Source organism: Panthera onca, chromosome B4, assembly GCF_046562875.1.
Source record: "Panthera onca isolate mPanOnc1 chromosome B4, mPanOnc1 haplotype 2, whole genome shotgun sequence".
NCBI lineage: Eukaryota > Metazoa > Chordata > Mammalia > Carnivora > Felidae > Panthera > Panthera onca.
Genome location: NC_138345.1, coordinates 85631763 through 85649665, shown reverse-complemented (window position 1 = coordinate 85649665; position 17903 = coordinate 85631763).

The window sequence follows — 17903 nt, the reverse complement described above, 5'->3', positions numbered from 1 at the left end:
TTTTTTCTCACCCCTTAGGTGGGAGAAGATTAGAGCCGTCTGGATTTGGGTATTTCCCTTCTCCTTTATGGTAGGCTGCAGCTGGCTGGAGTTGGTGTTTCCCCTCCCCAGGTCAGTTAGGCTCTGATAACACCTCTGCAGCTTAGCTCTGGCTAACTAGCTTCTGCTGAGGTCAGACTCTGTTTAGAGTGCTCTGGTGTATTTCAAAATGTTTTCCTTCTCCATCCCCCTGCTGAAAGCAGGAAGGGATTTTCTCTGATATTTACTGTGGGAACCTGGTCGAGCTCCTGAAGGTAAATCTCAGGGTTTTGTGGATGCCAACATCCCCCCCGACCCACACTGATAACTGGGTTCCCTGGAGTTCTTAGCCTTCAGACTTCTCCATGGTGAGCGTCCAGCAATTCATGGATTAGAGTTCAGGTTTTCCTACCCAGGCACTGATTCTTGAAGCAGTTTCTGCTTGTGAGTCTGCTTTTGTAAGCCCTTTACTCACCTGTCTCTTCAATCTAGTGATTTACATTATGACTTCTCCTCTCCTATGAAACCAGGAAGAGTTGTTGATTTTTCAGGCTGTTCAGCTTTTTTCTTGTTGTTAGATCGAAATTGTGACTTCCGAGATCCTTACCTGCAGAACTGAAAACCCAATTTCCATTTGTTTCTGATTGTTTTGTGTACAAAACCATAATCAGATTTGATTGGGATTGATTTATAGATTCAAATATTGTCAGCTGTGGTAGGCAGAATTCTAAAGATGTCACTCAAGTTCCTGGGCTTAGTTATTCAATCAAACACTAACCTAGGTACTGCTGTAAAGGAACCTTGACAATCTAATGATGATGAAGACGTTATCCTGGATTCCATGAAATTGGATCTTGGATCCAGTCTAATCACCTGAGTCCTTGAAAGCAGAGAATTTTCGCAGGCTGGGGTCAGAGAGAAGAGGTAGCAGGAGAGATGACAGAAGGGGAGTCAGAGATATCACAGTGTAAGACAGACTTGCTGTTGCTGACTGTGCAGATGGAGGAAGGAGACCAGGAGCTAAGGAATAGAAAGGGCCTCTAGAAACCGAGTATGACCTCTAGCCAAAAGCCAGCAAGTAAATGGGACTTCAGTCCTACAACCATATGGAATTGAGTTCTGCCAAGAATCTGAATGACCTTACAAGAAGGTTCAACCCCAGAACCTCCATAAAAATTAAAAAAATAATAATAATAATAAAAAGGTAGTCCTTGCTGACAAACTGATTTCTGATGTGTGAAATTTAGGTAAGAGAACTGAGCTATGCTGGACTTAGCCTTCTGATCTACAGAACTATGAGAAAATAAATTTCTGTTGTTTTAAGCCACTAAATTTGTGGTAATTTATTATGACAGCAATACAAATCTAATACATCAGATTTATTTCTCTTTTATAAATTTCCCCATCAACCTTCCACCAAATGCTTTTAGCATTCACTATTGATCATTTCCCAGATCCATTATTTCATTAGAGACTGCAAAATAGTAATATAAAAATTCTATCATTCTTCCAGCATTTATTACCTGTGTATTTTCTTTTTATGAAGAAGATTTTGCCTTATTAACTATTGGTTATCCAACAGTATAAACAGAGCAAAACCAATGCCTCTCCTTTCACTTTACCACTTTTAAGATAGTGTTTTAGTTGGTGCCTCAATTTATTTGAATATTTGAAAGATTATGAATTCTGGATTTGTGCATATTTGATATGTTTGGATCACTGCATTAAAAATTCTCCAGTCTTTGTCAGCTTATAAACTATCTCTTGTTTCCTTGGACATGAGTCGGTTATTTTATACATCATCCTTTTTTTTTCTGGAACTGAAAGATAATTTTAAGTTACCTTTGCGTATTTTCTTCTCCAGGCCTGGAATTTCCCCCCATCATACCCCACCCCCCAGAACTCCCTTATTTATTTGTAGGAAATGATATTTAGAGATTATCATCTGGGTGATAGGTGAGTTAGTTACAACTGAGTTGTTACTGCTTCTTGGACTTTAAACTGCACAGAGCAGAGAAATGCTATTCTATTGAAAAAAAGTCATGAGTTCATACTGGTATTTCCATTTCAAATATAAGACTACAGATGTTTTATTTATTTTTTGAAACTTAGTTTGACTTAATTTAAAGACATCAACATAAATATTTTTTATTATTATTTTTAATTTTTTTAATGCTTATCTTAGAGAGAGAGAGAGAGCAAGTGGGGGAGGGACAGAAGGAGAGGGAGACACAGAATCCAAAGCAGGCACCAGGCTTTGAGCTGTCAGCATAGAGCCCGACGTGGGGCTCAAACCCACAAACCATGAGATCATGACCTGAGCCCAAGTTGGATGCTTAATTGAACCACCCAAACGCCTCTCGGCATAATTATTTAATATATCTTACAATATATACATTATAGTTCCAAATATATATGTATATACACATGTAACCAATAAAAATAAAAACACTCTGAATAGACTTTAGACTTCCTTTACATTCTTTTGGTTCTTAGAATACATTCCACTGGAAATATAAATACATACCGTGTTTTAAAATGTTTCAAGGGGCACCTGGGTGGCCCAGTCGGTTAAGCATCCAACTTCAGCTCAGGTCATGATGTCACGGTTTGTGAGTTCAAGCTCTGTGTTGGGCTCCGTGCTAACAGCTCAGAGACTGGAGCCTGCTTCTGAGTCTGTGTCTCCCTCTCTGTCTCTCTCTGTCTCGGCCTCTCTCTCAAAAATAAATAAACACTAAAAAATAATAATAAAGTGTTTTGAAACATGTTTCATCTGTGCAGTTGTTATAGTATGTCATCCACATTGTCATCAAATTATAATGATTTTTTTTGTTTTTGTTTTTTGTTTTTTGTTGTTTTTTTTTGTTTTTTTTGTTTTTTTTTTTTGCTGATTTAACAGTTTTTGAGAAAAACCTAGACAACATTAAGTGGTTCTAATTTAAAAATTATGGACAAGTGACATTCAGAGAAGTTAAACTTTAATTGTAGCCCTGTTATTCTGTTGCCTGTTTTCTTACAGAAAACCATTTTTTTATGTTTTATTTATTTTTGAGAGAGAGAGAGAGAGAAAGCACGGGAGGGACAGAGAGAGGGAGACACAGAATCCAAAGCAGGCTCCAGGCTCTGAGCTGTCACCACAGGGCCTGACAGGGAGCTTGAACCCACAAACCATAGATCATGACCTGAGCCGAAGTCGGATGCTTAACCGACTGAGCCACCCAGGCACCCCACAGAAAACCATTTTTTTAAATTTTTATTTATTTATTTTGAGAGAGAGAGAGAGAGAGAGAGAGAGAGAGAGAACGAGTGGGGGAGGGGCAGAAAGAGAATCCCAAGCAGACTCTACACTGTCAGCGTAGAGCCCGACAAGGGGCTCTAACCCATGAACTGTGAGATCATACCTGAGCCGAAATCAAGACTCACATGCCTAACCAAATAAGCCACGCTGGCACCCCTAGAAAGCCATTTTTAATAACATTTTCTTTATCCTTGCAGTAGTTCTCTTTTATTTTTTTATTTATTTTTTTATTTTTTTAACCTTTATTTATTTTTGAGACAGAGAGAGAGCACGAACGGGGGAGGGGCAGAGAGAGAGGGAGACACAGAATTGGAAACAGGCTCCAGGCTCTGAGCCATCAGCCCAGAGCCCGTCGGGCTCGAACTCACGGACCGCGAGATCGTGACCTGAGCCGAAGTCGGACGCTTAACCGACTGAGCCACCCAGGCGCCCCAGTAGTTCTCTTTGAATACAGGTACACAACGTGTTCTGTCAGATAACAAGGAGAGCCAGGGATCCTGAGTTCCACATATGCACATCTGTCCCCCCAGTTACCAGTCTTCCCTGGAGAACTGTGAATGAGGATCTTGAAAGAGACCAGTACTTTAGGCTAGCTCAAATCCTTCCAAAAAACAACCAGAAGTCTGTACATCCTTTGTAATATGTATTTTTCCTCTTGCCTAATTTAAAGTCAAGTTAGATAGACTGTCTCTGCCACAAAATTATTCTTAAACTTTCCAATCCACATTGTTTTTGCTAAAATCTTATTTAAACTCCTCTTGTAACCAGTATGTGAAAAAGACTCTTTTGAACGTTTGAGTAATAATTCATAATCTTATTTTTATAGGCAAATAATTGACTTAATAGGTTTATAAGTTTAAAAATTGAAAAGTGAAACTTCAAATTTGAAAGATTGAGATAAAGGAAAAATGGCTTCATGTAACTTTTTCCTTCACTTAATATCGTCTCCAGCTTCTGATCATTTAAATCTAATGGAGTCTAATCTAATGAATCGTATCACCTTTTGTGGCCAGAATGAATATCCTTAATAAGACTTCAAAAACTTATACAAACAGTAAGTGCCAAGCCTCATTTTACTTTAATAAAAATCCATTCCTTTTTGAAAATATTTGTGATAGGATTCTCATGTGGAGAAACTATTATTTTTTTCCCCTTATGTTTATTTACTAGAAAACAATTGACTGATCAAGGACATTGAGATTTTTTTAAATATAAAAATGTCTCTATATATATCCGAAATATCACCAAAACTACCTGAACAATTTTTATGGCTTTTACATATTTTCAAAATTGATACCAATATTGACCGTAGATTACTCCATATAGTCTGCTGCTGAAACACAAACTGCTATCCTGAATGAGCTGATGTGAAGTCTCCCAGATTTGTTTCAAAACATCTTTCAAGATGCATAACTCATGTGGTAGAGAATATCATCTATATTTATTTTTAATATTACCTTTTTCCTTCTTAAATCATCAGATATTTCTGACTCCTCAAATTCTGGAGGCATTCACATCTTGATTCTAAGCATCACTGTATTTTGGAAATCTATCAATAGATTTTAGTTGTTTGTGGAATATGCAAGCCCTATATGCTTATTATAAGATAGGCTGGTGTATACTGAAAATAATTTAGCATCACTAATAATCCAATTACCAATATAAAACCACTAAGAACATTTTGAGAATTTTCTTTCTATTGGTTCCTTTCTGTATTTAATAGATGAGTGTGCACACCAAGTGTTAAATATTTTTCACCTATTTTGAGCATTTCCCAATAAGTTCTTCAAAAATGTTTATCAATGATTGGTGAATCACTATATTGTACACCTGAAACTAATATAACACTGTACATCAATTATATTGGAATTAAAAGATAAAGAAAAAAAAAACAAAAAACAAAAAACAAAACAAGCAAACAACAACAACAACCCCAAAACAAAACTGGAGCTCATAGGCGCAGAGGGAGAACTGATTGGTGGTTGATAGAGACAGAGAGTAGGGGGCTGGGGGGGCACAAAATGCATGATGGGGGGTCAAAAGGTACAAATTTCCAGTTATAAAAACCATGGGATTGCAATGTACAGCGTAATGACTATAATTAATAGTATAGTACTGCATGTTTGAAAGTTGCTAGGAGAGAAAATCTTGAAAGTCCTTATCATGAGAAAAAAAATTGTATCCATGTCTGGTAACAGATGTTAATTAGACTTGTTCTGGTGATCCTTTATGCAGTACATACAAATATTGAATCATTATGTTGTGCACCTAAAACTAATATAATGTCATATATCAATTATACCTCAATAAAAAAAAATGTTCAGGAAGAAAATTCACCAGAAGCTAGAAAAGAGTATAATACCCAGCAATCACCAGGTATTACCTGGACTTAAAAACCTTCTATACAATGGTCTTAAGGTACAGCACTTCCTTGTGCACACACACACAAAAAATGTCATATACTATATAATCACATATGTATGTGTGTTCTTCTTACATTTACAAGAACTCAGAGCAACGTATTAAAAAAGAAAAAGAACATAAAGCCTGCTTGGAGAAGTGTATTAACCTCTCTAGGCTTCAGTTTATTATCTGGAAATGGGGATAATAATAGTAGATATCTCATAAGATTGTTGTGAATAATAAATAAATGAATGCATGAAAAGCACTTAGTGTTCAGTAAATGTCTACCACATAGTAAGTGTCCATTAAATATTAGACATAATTATTACCATCATGAAACACAAAACTTGGGTTAGTTATAACTATACTCAGTTTTTGATGAAGAATAGCTTAACTTTTGAGAGAAGTTAAGTTTATATAACCTTAGCGGTTAAGCTTGTTTTTAAACTCACATCTGTATTTCATAGGCTTTCTATTCACCATGTGAAATTGGAAAATTTTCTACTGCTTGTTGCATGATTACTTACAATTTTCTTGTCTGCCCATTTAGTATTTAAAGTCATTAACATTTTTTGGTTAATATAAGTAATGCTCTCTTTCTCATGTATTGAATAGTTGATATAAAATGAATGGGTCCTGGAAAATACCTCAGAATATCACCTTCCATTCACTTGGTCAGGGTGGAATGACTTTCATATGAATTGCAGTAGGGCGACCGACTGACACTAGAGTTTCCCAAAGAGTGGGATCCTCGCTTCTGGTAGAAAGAGGGACAAATTTAGATGTATGGAGGAATAACATTAAATCACACTGAGGTGCCATTGAGAAAGTTCCTCTTTTCAAGTCTGTCTGTCTGTCTCTCTCTGAGAAATTTTGTTGCTCACATTTCATTAATGTCTGTCTAGCATTACATAATTTTCAAAAAGAGAAAACAGACCTCAGTCTCAGATTTTGGCAGGCAATAGTATTCAAATGAATGCTAATATCACTATTTACTATTTGTTTTGCTTATATTTGTCACCTTCTCTTTAAGGTAAAGTAAGTTTTCTACATATAGTAGCAATGTAATTTTTTCTACTATGACAACAGAGGTGTCAGATATACCAGGAAAGTTGGCCACATGGTGAGATTTTAATATATTAATTGCCTAACAAACTTAGTTCTCAATTCCTAAATTTACTCTCCACTAGGAAAATGTGAACGAGGAATTTCCCATCAGCCAATAATGAAATGTTGTCTCTTGTTTGTTAATAAGCATGAGTTTATTTGTAACATTCTCTTCATTTGAATTCCTAAATTAGGAGAAACCCAAATTAGAGATACTATCTATGTGTAAACTAGTCATTTGTTCTCACTCAGCAGTGACCAACAAACTTCTTAGTAGAATTTTGTGTAAATCAGTGTTTTTTTTAATGTTTTCATTTTTGAGAGACAGAGTGCAAGAGGGGGAGGGGCAGAGACAGGAGGAGACACAGAATCTGAAGCAGGCTCCAGGCTCCGAGCTGTCAACACAAAGCTGGAGGTGGGGCTCAAACCCAGGAACCATGAAATCATGACCTGAGCCAAAGTCAGACGCTCAACTGACTGAGCCACCCAGGAGCCCCTTGTGTAAATCAGTTCTGAAGCCAAACACCAAAATTTCTCTTCTGGTGATTGCTGTTCTCCCTTGTTCCAAATGAGAAACAAAAATTGGGATGAGATGTGGTAGGTGTAAGAGACCATTATCTCTTCTCTGTGGTCAGTAAGATACATTGTAGGTGGTCTTTCAAATCAAATAGGAAAAAATACAAGTAACAGAAGGTGGTTCCATTTGCCTAGGCCCTGAGTCCAAGTAGTACTAGGAAAAGAAGAATGAATAATGGATATTATACAAAGGTCACTGACAAGTACACATGTGTAAATTATAAAATGAGTAGATGGAAATATTTTGTGAAGTAATATATAATATTTTGCTTCAGTGAATAATGAAGCTTTCCAGGCTTTTCCATGGTACACACAAAAGAGGTAGAATTGGAAAGACATCTCAATGGCAAGGGGCTTTGTTATTTTGCTTTCCATGTTGATTAGGGAAGTCTTGATGTTCAACAGCATACTACATCATGCTACAGAACCTCATACAAAGTCAATTTGTAAGATATATATATAAAGCAGAAAAGTTGACTCATAAGAGTTGGGAGCGAGGAAGGTTTTCTTCAACTGAATGCTTATAAATGTCTTCAAGAACCGACTGTAAAAGGTAAAAGTTAAGTGCTATCTTATAAAAACATTTGTGTTGAGTAAAGTAACTTATTCTAAGCTTTTTTTTTTTTTTTGTCAGGGAGTTGTTTTCTATGCCTTTTTTACTATAAAATGAAACAAATCACCTAACGACATAAAAATAAAATTACATCTCAAGATGCCAATAGAAAGATTGGACAGTGGTAAGAGGGGACACTAATAAAGTCATCGTCTTCTTCCAGAGGAAGTTAAAGATATTTAATTATTTTTGTTAGAAAATGTTATAATTAAATATATAAATTAAAATGTAAATATTACAAAATACTAAAGATACAATCTATAGCTTTCAAACCAATAGAGAAACATAAATGGTAATTGTTGACACATATATCAATTTTAACAGAAGACAAAGGGGGTGAAAGGAAGAAGCAAAGAAGTTTCTCTGAACAGAAAACACAAAATAAGAGCATTTTAAACAAAATAAGATCATTTAAGCATATCAAAAACAAAATTAAAAAGAACACTTAATAATCAAGATATGGAAAATATATACCCCCAAAGACTTGATGAAAGAAAATTGTTGTTAGCAGTATTGCCAATAGATAAAGTAGGATTTCCATAGAAAGCGTTGGTAGATACAAAGCTGTCATCATCAAGACAGCATGGTATTGGCATAAAAACAGACACATAGACCAATGGAATAGAATAGAAACCCCAGAACTAGACCCACAAACGTATGGCCAACTCATCTTTGACAAAGCAGGAAAGAACATCCAATGGAAAAAAGACAGTCTCTTTAACAAATGGTGCTGGGAGAACTGGACAGCAACATGCAGAAGGTTGAAACTAGACCACTTTCTCACACCATTCACAAAAAAAAAACTCAAAATGGATAAAGGACCTGAATGTGAGACAGGAAACCATCAAAACCTTAGAGGAGAAAGCAGGAAAAGACCTCTCTGACCTCAGCCGTAGCAATCTCTTACTCGGCACATCCCCAAAGGCAAGGGAATTAAAAGCAAAAGTGAATTACTGGGACCTTATGAAGATAAAAAGCTTCTGCACAGCAAAGGAAACAACCAACAAAACTAAAAGGCAACCAACGGAATGGGAAAAGATATTTGCAAATGACACATCGGACAAAGGGCTAGTATCCAAAATCTATAAAGAGCTCATCAAACTCCACACCCGAAAAACAAATAACCCAGTGAAGAAATGGGCAGAAAACATGAATAGACACTTCTCTAAAGAAGACATCCGGATGGCCAACAGGCACATGAAAAGATGTTCAACGTCGCTCCTTATCAGGGAAATACAAATCAAAACCACACTCAGATACCACCTCACGCCAGTCAGAGTGGCCAAAATGAAGAAATCAGGAGACTATAGATGCTGGAGAGGATGTGGAGAAACAGGAACCCTCTTGCACTGTTGGTGGGAATGCAAATTGGTGCAGCCGCTCTGGAAAGCAGTGTGGAGGTTCCTCAGAAAATTAAAAATAGACCTACCCTATGACCCAGCAATAGCACTGCTAGGAATTTATCCAAGGGATACAGGAGTACTGATGCATAGGGGCACCTGTACCCCAATGTTTATAGCGGCACTCTCAACAATAGCCAAATTATGGAAAGAGCCTAAATGTCCATCAACTGATGAATGGATAAAGAAATTGTGGTTTATATACACAATGGAATACTACGTGGCAATGAGAAAAAATGAAATATGGCCTTTTGTAGCAACATGGATGGAACTGGAGAGTGTGATGCTAAGTGAAATAAGCCATACAGAGAAAGACAGATACCATATGGTTTCACTCTTATGTGGATCCTGAGAAACATAACAGAAACCCATGGGGGAGGGGAAGGAAAAAAAAAAAAAAAAAAAAAAAAAAAAAGAGGTTAGAGTGGGAGAGAGCCAAAGCATAAGAGACTGTTAAAAACTGAGAACAAACTGAGGGTTGATGGGGGGTGGGAGGGAGGGCAGGGTGGGAGGGAGGGCAGGGTGGGTGATGGGTATTGAGGAGGGCACCTTTTGGGATGAGCACTGGGTGTTGTATGGAAACCAATTTGACAGTAAATTTCATATATTAAAAAATAAAATAAAATAAAATTAAAATTAAAAAAAAATTAAAAAAAAAAAAAATAAAAAAAAAAAAAGAAAGCGTTGGTAGAGAGGGATGTTAGCATTATATAATAAAATAAATAATTGGCTAATGATATATTAAAATAATTGGCATCTTCATAAATACACAAAGCAAACAACCCATTAATCATAGTGGTAACTCTTTATAATAGTCCATCAGAAAATTGTGATCAAGCAGATAAAAAATATTAACAAGAATATAGAATTTTTCAAAAAAACTAATCCTTTTTTGCATTCTGTGTATACAATCTACAATTAAATATAGTACATTATTATCAAGTACACATTAAACTATTATAAAAATTGATGGTATACTAGGTCACTCCTAAGCCTCAACACATTTCGAAGAATGGATGTCATACGGTCCATGTTGTCTGACCACAAAAAATTTAAAAACTAAATCGGCCACTATATTTTATGTTTGTTGTTGTTGTTGTATAAGAGAGAATAGAGGTGGTATTAAGCCATCATTTCTGAAAGCTGAAAAAGTTAGTCTGACCTAATACTGTTGGAAAGTCAATCGAAACAATAAATTGTGCTGCCAAGGGAAAATCAAACATTTTCTAAAATAAACTAAGATTTAGGTTGCAAATGCCTCTGTGGTTTCCAGTATCAATGTTGGGTAATCACAGTGAAGAATTGTATGAAGTGTTTTATCCACGGGTTGAAACTATTGCTGAGTAGAGATATTTAAAGAGGGAGGGAATAAACAGTATTCGCTGTTGGTTGCATTAGCTTTCTATACCATGATTAAGAAATTAGAACCTTGTTTGAACTGTGGATTAAAAATCCTAGGAGGATTCTTAGTCTCCCTGTAACTGATGCTGTCTTTTATCTTTTTCTCTCCCATTAAAAATGATTTTGTTTTGTAGCATCGGAGAGTATTTTTGCTTTGTAGCGTAGGAATAACCTTGAAATCCCATGGCATAAATGCTCTTTCTGTATTAGAAGAAAATATGAAATACCAGGAGGAATGCAATATCATGAAAAATTGAGAAGAGAAATAAGAAGGAAACAATAAGAGGGAATCTGATTCTTTCTTGGACAGGAAAAAGAAAAAGTTTGAGAGTGCACCCTCACGTTCTAACAGATAAATGGCAATCAGAGAATGCATGTTAGGAGGATTTTTATCCTTAGGGTAGAAAAAAAAATCCCTGCAGTTTTGAAAAGCAGAAGTCTCCCTGCTGCTAATTTGTCTGGTGGCACTTTCTTAGTTAGAAGTGACAACACACTTACACGCGGAGATGACTGGGAGCTGCTTTTCTGACTGTGAATAGAAGAGCTTATTTTCTGTTCCCTCCACTGAACCAATTATACTTTTAACATCAACTCCCCACAGAGACAGTTAATACATGACAACCTTTCTTGGTCAAGCATGCCTTATTTAAACAGAGGTTTCTCTGGAGAGATTAAATGGTTTGGCACGGAAATAAATTAGCTGGTGACAGGTCTGTTCCATTTTATAGAACAGCATTAAGAAATGAACGTGGCATGTACCCAGCTATGAAGGTAATGCTTGATTCCTCCAAAAAAAAAAGTTATTTTAGGCTCCCATTGAAGATGTAATGAAGAGACATATTAATAAATATTATGGATAATTTAACAATAAAAAATTTTATGCACCTGTGGGGTAAATTAGATAACTGCTTGATCTTGACAAACATAATAACGGTTAGGCTCATGACCACAGCTTTAGTTCTTAGCAAAATAATATAATATGCTACATAATAGTCTAAGAAGAAAAGACATGTATTTCCTTTTCCTCATTGCTAGAAGCAACTTAAGTATAGGCTAGCTTGATATTTGAAAAGAAATATAATGGCATAGAATTGGAAAGATTACAAGAGGAATGTTCTCTTAACTGCTCTAAGAAGAGCCTCTAATCCTGCAGAGGAGTTTTTTCTAAGTAAACCCTATAGTACCTGAACAAGTATTTAGTAATAAAAAAGTTGTGGCCAAATCAGTTTGGAAAGTAGTACATGTTTTATTCTCCTGTTTATAGAGTCACAATGTTCAGAATCATATCCATGGCATTAAGGAATCCTGTGAGGTAAAGAAACTTGGACAAAGAAGCCCAAGCTTGTTTGAAATGGGACAAGCAACTTTTCCTTTCTTCTCTCTCCCTTCTTTCTCTCTTTCCTTCCTTCCTTTTCATTTTCTTTCTTTCTTTCTTCCTCTTTCTTCTTCTTTCTTTTTTTCTTCTTTCTTTCTTTCTTTTTTTCTTTCTTTCTTTCTTAAGAAACAGATATTTTACAGATTTAATGTTTTTGGAATATAGTTTACAAAAGTTGATTTGAGGATATGAGATTCATATCCAGAAAGACATTAATTAGTTACTTGGATATATGCCACCCAGGAAACTTCCTTTCCTTTAGATCCCTATAAATATATCTTTAGAACTTGTATAAAAAATCTCTCTCCCCCATATTTCCCTTTCTTAATTAATTCTCAATACTTAAAAAAAAGTGATTCCTGTGACTTGGAATGAATAATAAAACTATTTTAGTAAGAATTTAAGTGGAACTTAAAAATTATCTGGTCCCAATTTTCATTCATAGATGGAAAATGGGTTCCCACTCTTCATGGCACCTAGTTATGAATATGTTTATGGTTCCACATAAGTTTTAGATATTGTAATGTTTTATTTTTTTAACTTTTTTTTAAAGTGTATTTATTTTGCGAGACAGAGAGAGCAGAGGAGGGGCAGAGACAAAGGGAGAGAGAGAATCCCAGGCAGGCTCTGTGTTGTCAGCACAGAGCCTGATGTGAGGCTCGAGCCCACAAACTGTGAGATAGTAACCTGAGCCGAAACCAAGAGTTGGATGCTCAACCAACTGAGCCACCCAGGCACCCCATATATTGCAATGTTTTCATCTTCAAGATCCTTGTGTTTTAAAGTTCTCTTCACATAATCCTATGAAAACATAACCCATAAATAGATGATAAACCTTTTGAGCATGTGTGATTGTTATGGAGAAGTCAATCTATCATTCTGTTGTAGGGGAATCTGTAAATTTTGATTATGAGAAGGTAGTATCTAATTTATCCCATGTAAATTTATGAAAAATATTCTTACTATCTCTATGTAGCCATATCACAAGTCAGTGAAAGATGGAATATAAAGATATAATGTCAAGAAGAAAAATAAAAATGGGAATCTAGAAGAAGTAAAGTGGGACAAAAAATGGGTGCTGTGTTTTGCTCATTTGACTTTCCAATAGTTTTTTACACCTGACTTCACTCACATAAGGTTTTTGACCCAGGGCTAGCATTGTTTAACAGGTTAGTCTTGCTCCACTGGGGACTGGGTTACAGTGGATCTAGATTGGAGCTGAGCTGTGTCCCCAAGAGAATAAGGGTGGTGTGTAATCCACATAGAACTCCTCAAAACTTAGTCTCCCATTCTTTTTTTTTTAAACTGAGTTGAATCCTCAGCAGCTTTTTTTTTTTTTTTAAGTTTCTTATTTTTGAGACAGAGAGAGACAGAGCATGAACGGGGGAGGGGCAGAGAGAGAGGGAGACACAGAATCGGAAGCAGGCTCCAGACTCTGAGCCATCAGCCCAGAGCCCGACGTGGGGCTCGAACTCACAGACCACGAGATCATGACCTGAGCTGAAGTCGGACGCTTAACCGACTGAGCCACCTAGGCGCCCCAGTCTCCCATTCTTGAGGTAAGAATCCTATGTCTGCCTTGAAACATTATTAAATATTATTAAGGTTAAATGTTAGATTGTTAAAGACCACAGGAAGGTTGAAGATCTGTTGAATTTTCTATTATTACTTTTTATATTATTTGATACTAAACCTAAGTGTTGAATATATATCCTGTTTAAAACTGAGTAAAAGGTCTTGACTACTTAACAAAGTACCAAGATATTAATTAGCAGGTATTAAGATTCTATTTTATGCTCTGCAAAATCTTAAACATGTTGAGTAAATAAAATACATACAAAATTTAGAATGATTTTGTGACATCCTTCTGATTCCTAAAAAGTGATAATGCTGACCCACTGGATGTCTTACGGGAATTATACTAAGCTTGTAAATTAGTTTGGGGGCAAACAGCATCTTTAAATTTTTGGAAATATTTTAACTTTCAGGATTATGGTATATTTCTTCATGTATTACCAAAGGTCCTTCATGAATTTCTTGCAGCTGTTTTTTGTTTTGTTTTGTTTTGTTTTGTTTTACATTTTTGTTCACTTTTCTTCTAGTACAGAGTTATTTCTATTGTGAATAAAATTTTTATTTTATGAATTTGGGGAATTCGATATTAAAGGACAGTGTCTCCAAATCTGACTGCATTTCTAAACCCAGCTGCACATTAAAAACTCTGAAATGGGGCCCATTTGAACCCCTGCCCTGCAAATTATTTCTTGCTCACAACTAAATTTGTAATTAGTTTTTCTCTGGTTTGGGCATGATATAAATTCTTCATTTATTTTCTTTCTATTTTTGTTTTCAGTAAACAAGCTTGCATCTGTAAATAAAAGCCAGTACCCAACACAAGTTTATTCTTTAATTTCTAAAGTGTAAAAATAAAAGACCTCCACAAAATTAGACAATGAAATTTATGTCAATAGCAGCAACATTGGTTATAAAAGCAAATATTTGCTCATAATTATGTAAATCCCATTCTCATGTTTCATTTGGAAATATGAACACATTTTTTAAAATTTTATTTCCCCTTCTGTTTTTGAAGAGCAGATTTTGTCTTGCTTCATGCAAGAATATCTGACTGTTTAGTAGAAAAAAAGAATTGTTGTCATCTCGGGATGTTTCTACTATTATGCCATACTCATCCTTCAGTCTCCCAGAATGAGGAAAACACCAGCCAGTCATTTTATGATTTCATAATTAGTGTGGGCTAAACACAGAACATTTCAATAAAAACTTTTGGAAGGGAACAACAGAGCCTGTAATATTTTCCCCAAGTTCCTTGGGTAATATTAATATGCAGTCAGAGTTAGAGCAACTGTTGTTGGGTTACTAACTAGTTCTTGGGTTTCAAAGGGATTGACTTAATCCTCAGGACCTCATCTTCTAACTCTTTCATGAGCCAATGAGACTGAACAGCCTCTGTGACCAAAATAAACATTCCTTCCTGTGAGGTAACGCACTCTCAATCTCTCCTCTTTTGGCCTGGGACAGAGCCCAGTGTCCAGCTGCCTGGTACAGAAGAGGAAATCAAAATACATACATCTGTTGTAAGATGTTGCTGCATGCTTTAATTTTTAAAATTCAGATATATAACTTTTTATTTAATTGCCCCTGCAACCAGACACACAGGCGTATAAGATGATTTATTAGGGTAAAGAATACAATCAGTATTCATCAGGCAAAATGAAGTTAATTGGTCCCCAGAGAAGTTATTCCCCATAGCACTGTTCTCATAAGCACAAGATTTTAACCTACTGACTTACTAATGGAAGACTCATGATTCCATCTCACATGCATAACATCTTTGCACAAAATGTCTTATAGAAGGAGGTGGGGTTAGGTTATTGCTATGGGGATGGGATGCATTTGAGGAGGATATTGATACTGAACTTCTGACACAAGATTATCTACTTTCTCCAACTCTTCTGGAGGAAATATTAGAACACATTAAGCATACACAGCAGAACAAAACTTTGAGTAACTGCAGAGCTGGGCTTCTATAGATTATTGAAGCTGTATTATGGAAATGAGTAAATCAATAAGAGATGGCTTCCAATTCAAAACAACAGGGTGTTAATACCCTCTGAAATTCAAAAAGAGCACTGAAATGTTAACATTGGAGTAGAATAAACATTTCTTCCTTGGACCCTCAATGAGTAATAGGTCTATCTCAGTGACTGTATGTGATGTTAAAAAAAAAAGATGAGTCCATGATTTATATTCTCGGAGTGCTTACATTTTAATATATGAAACAAATTAATATATGGCACGTAAGTACCATAATAAAGGAATATGCACTAAGGGCTATGGGAACACAGCAGAGGAAACCACTAACTACTTGAAGTTGCCATGGGGATTAATTTGTAAATTAAATAGCCATTAAGCTCTTTTAAGTCCCATTTATGTTTTTCCTTGCTATAGCATTCATCCCTGTTAATCGTTCATTTCTATTTCTTTTAACAAGTACAGTGGTTCTTAAAATCTGCGTGGATACAGACCTCATAATAAATCCTTGGCTTAGACCCTTTACTTTCCTGGATTTTCTGCCATCTTAGATCACTTACTCTGGCTTTGCATAGTTTCCTCCTCAGAACATTCCTTAAATTCCTTAAAATTAGTCACTTCTCAAACTTCTGCCCTTGGATTTCTTTGTACTCCATACTTGTCCTTGATAATCCCTTGAATATTTTTGTGCTCTACTCTACCAAAATATCTCACTCTACCCCTCTATTTGGTTATCAGATAATCTGAAACCTGTTCCAGGGTATGATTTTATAAGATTTAAAGATTCTCTGATAGCAGAACACATCACAATGACGCTCAGATGGATGAAAGCAGTTTTTGTTACTTCTAGCTCTAAACAAGAGAGGGACTCTAGTCAGGGCCACATAGGGAGTTCTTCCGGAATGCAGAGTGGCAGCAAGCTGGAGCTGTAGGGGGCAGCTTATGAATGACAAGAAGAGTAGTAGGTTTGCTAGGTTTCACCGACTCCCTGTAGATTGGCTACTTAGAATAAATTGTTGGGCTCAGGGGCATAGTGGCTTCTCTAGTTGTCTAACCTGACTCCAGAGTGATTAGGGCAGGTGCATACTGGCAGAGAGTGTGAGATCCTGATAAGGCAAGTGGTTGAGGTAGGTTTAATCAGCAGCTCAAGAAGGGGAACTGATCAGTCTGTAGCTGGGGTCTCAAAGCTATGTCAAGAATTTAGGAAAGAGTGGTATCAGCAAGATGGTGGAACAGGAGTTCCCAGCCATTGTCTCTACGTGCCCCCCCCCCCAAAAAAAAACAAGGATTTAACAATTATCCACCAATGAAAGTAGCTCTGGGAGAGCTTAGGGTGCAGTTGACCAGCTGCACAAACCTGATAAACCCGGGATAACAGCATAGGAAAAGGTAAGAGGCATTTCATCTGTCCTCACCTCATTCCCCAAACTAACCCAGTGTAGCACTAAGAGGAATCCTCTCAGCTCTGAGTTCCTCCATGAGGGAAATGTTTAGAGCAGGAGGACCCCAACAGCTTTCACGTCAGATCCCCACAGCAGTTCCCACTGAGGACCCCTGCAGTCTTCACCAGTGCAGACCTGCAGACCTCCGATGCCAGAGCTTCCAAGAGCCAATACCTTTGTGCCCTCTCAGAACCCGTGCTGGCCCCCCACCCCACTGCTGGCCTTGATACCACCCCTCCCATCAGACCTAGTGCATTTCACTAAAAAGCTATTTCTCTGCTGAGCTATCATTTAATGTTATTCTAACAAACTTTAGATTCAGCCTGTTCTGAGAACACCGCCTCCCACGTAGGGTTATGTGAATCATCATCTTAAAGTACAGATCCTATCACATAAAACTTAATTTCAAACTCCAGAGCCTGGTGTTTTAAGATACCAGGGCGTATTCCAGGTAAGTATATCCATTCTATGTCTTTCCCTTCTACCATCATCAGATCTCTAGTTCTTGAACATGCTTCCTTTCTTTACTTCAGCATCCATAATTGTGCTCTGTCCTCTGCACATGCATAGAATACCTTTTCCCATCTCCTCATGTAACAATATTCCCACTCTTAATCTGAATACTGGCAGAACTCTTTATTTTCCAAAAACCCCCTCATATTCTCCCATCCAAAAGAAATATTTTAATTTTGGTTTTCCCTGGCAACTGATTTGAATT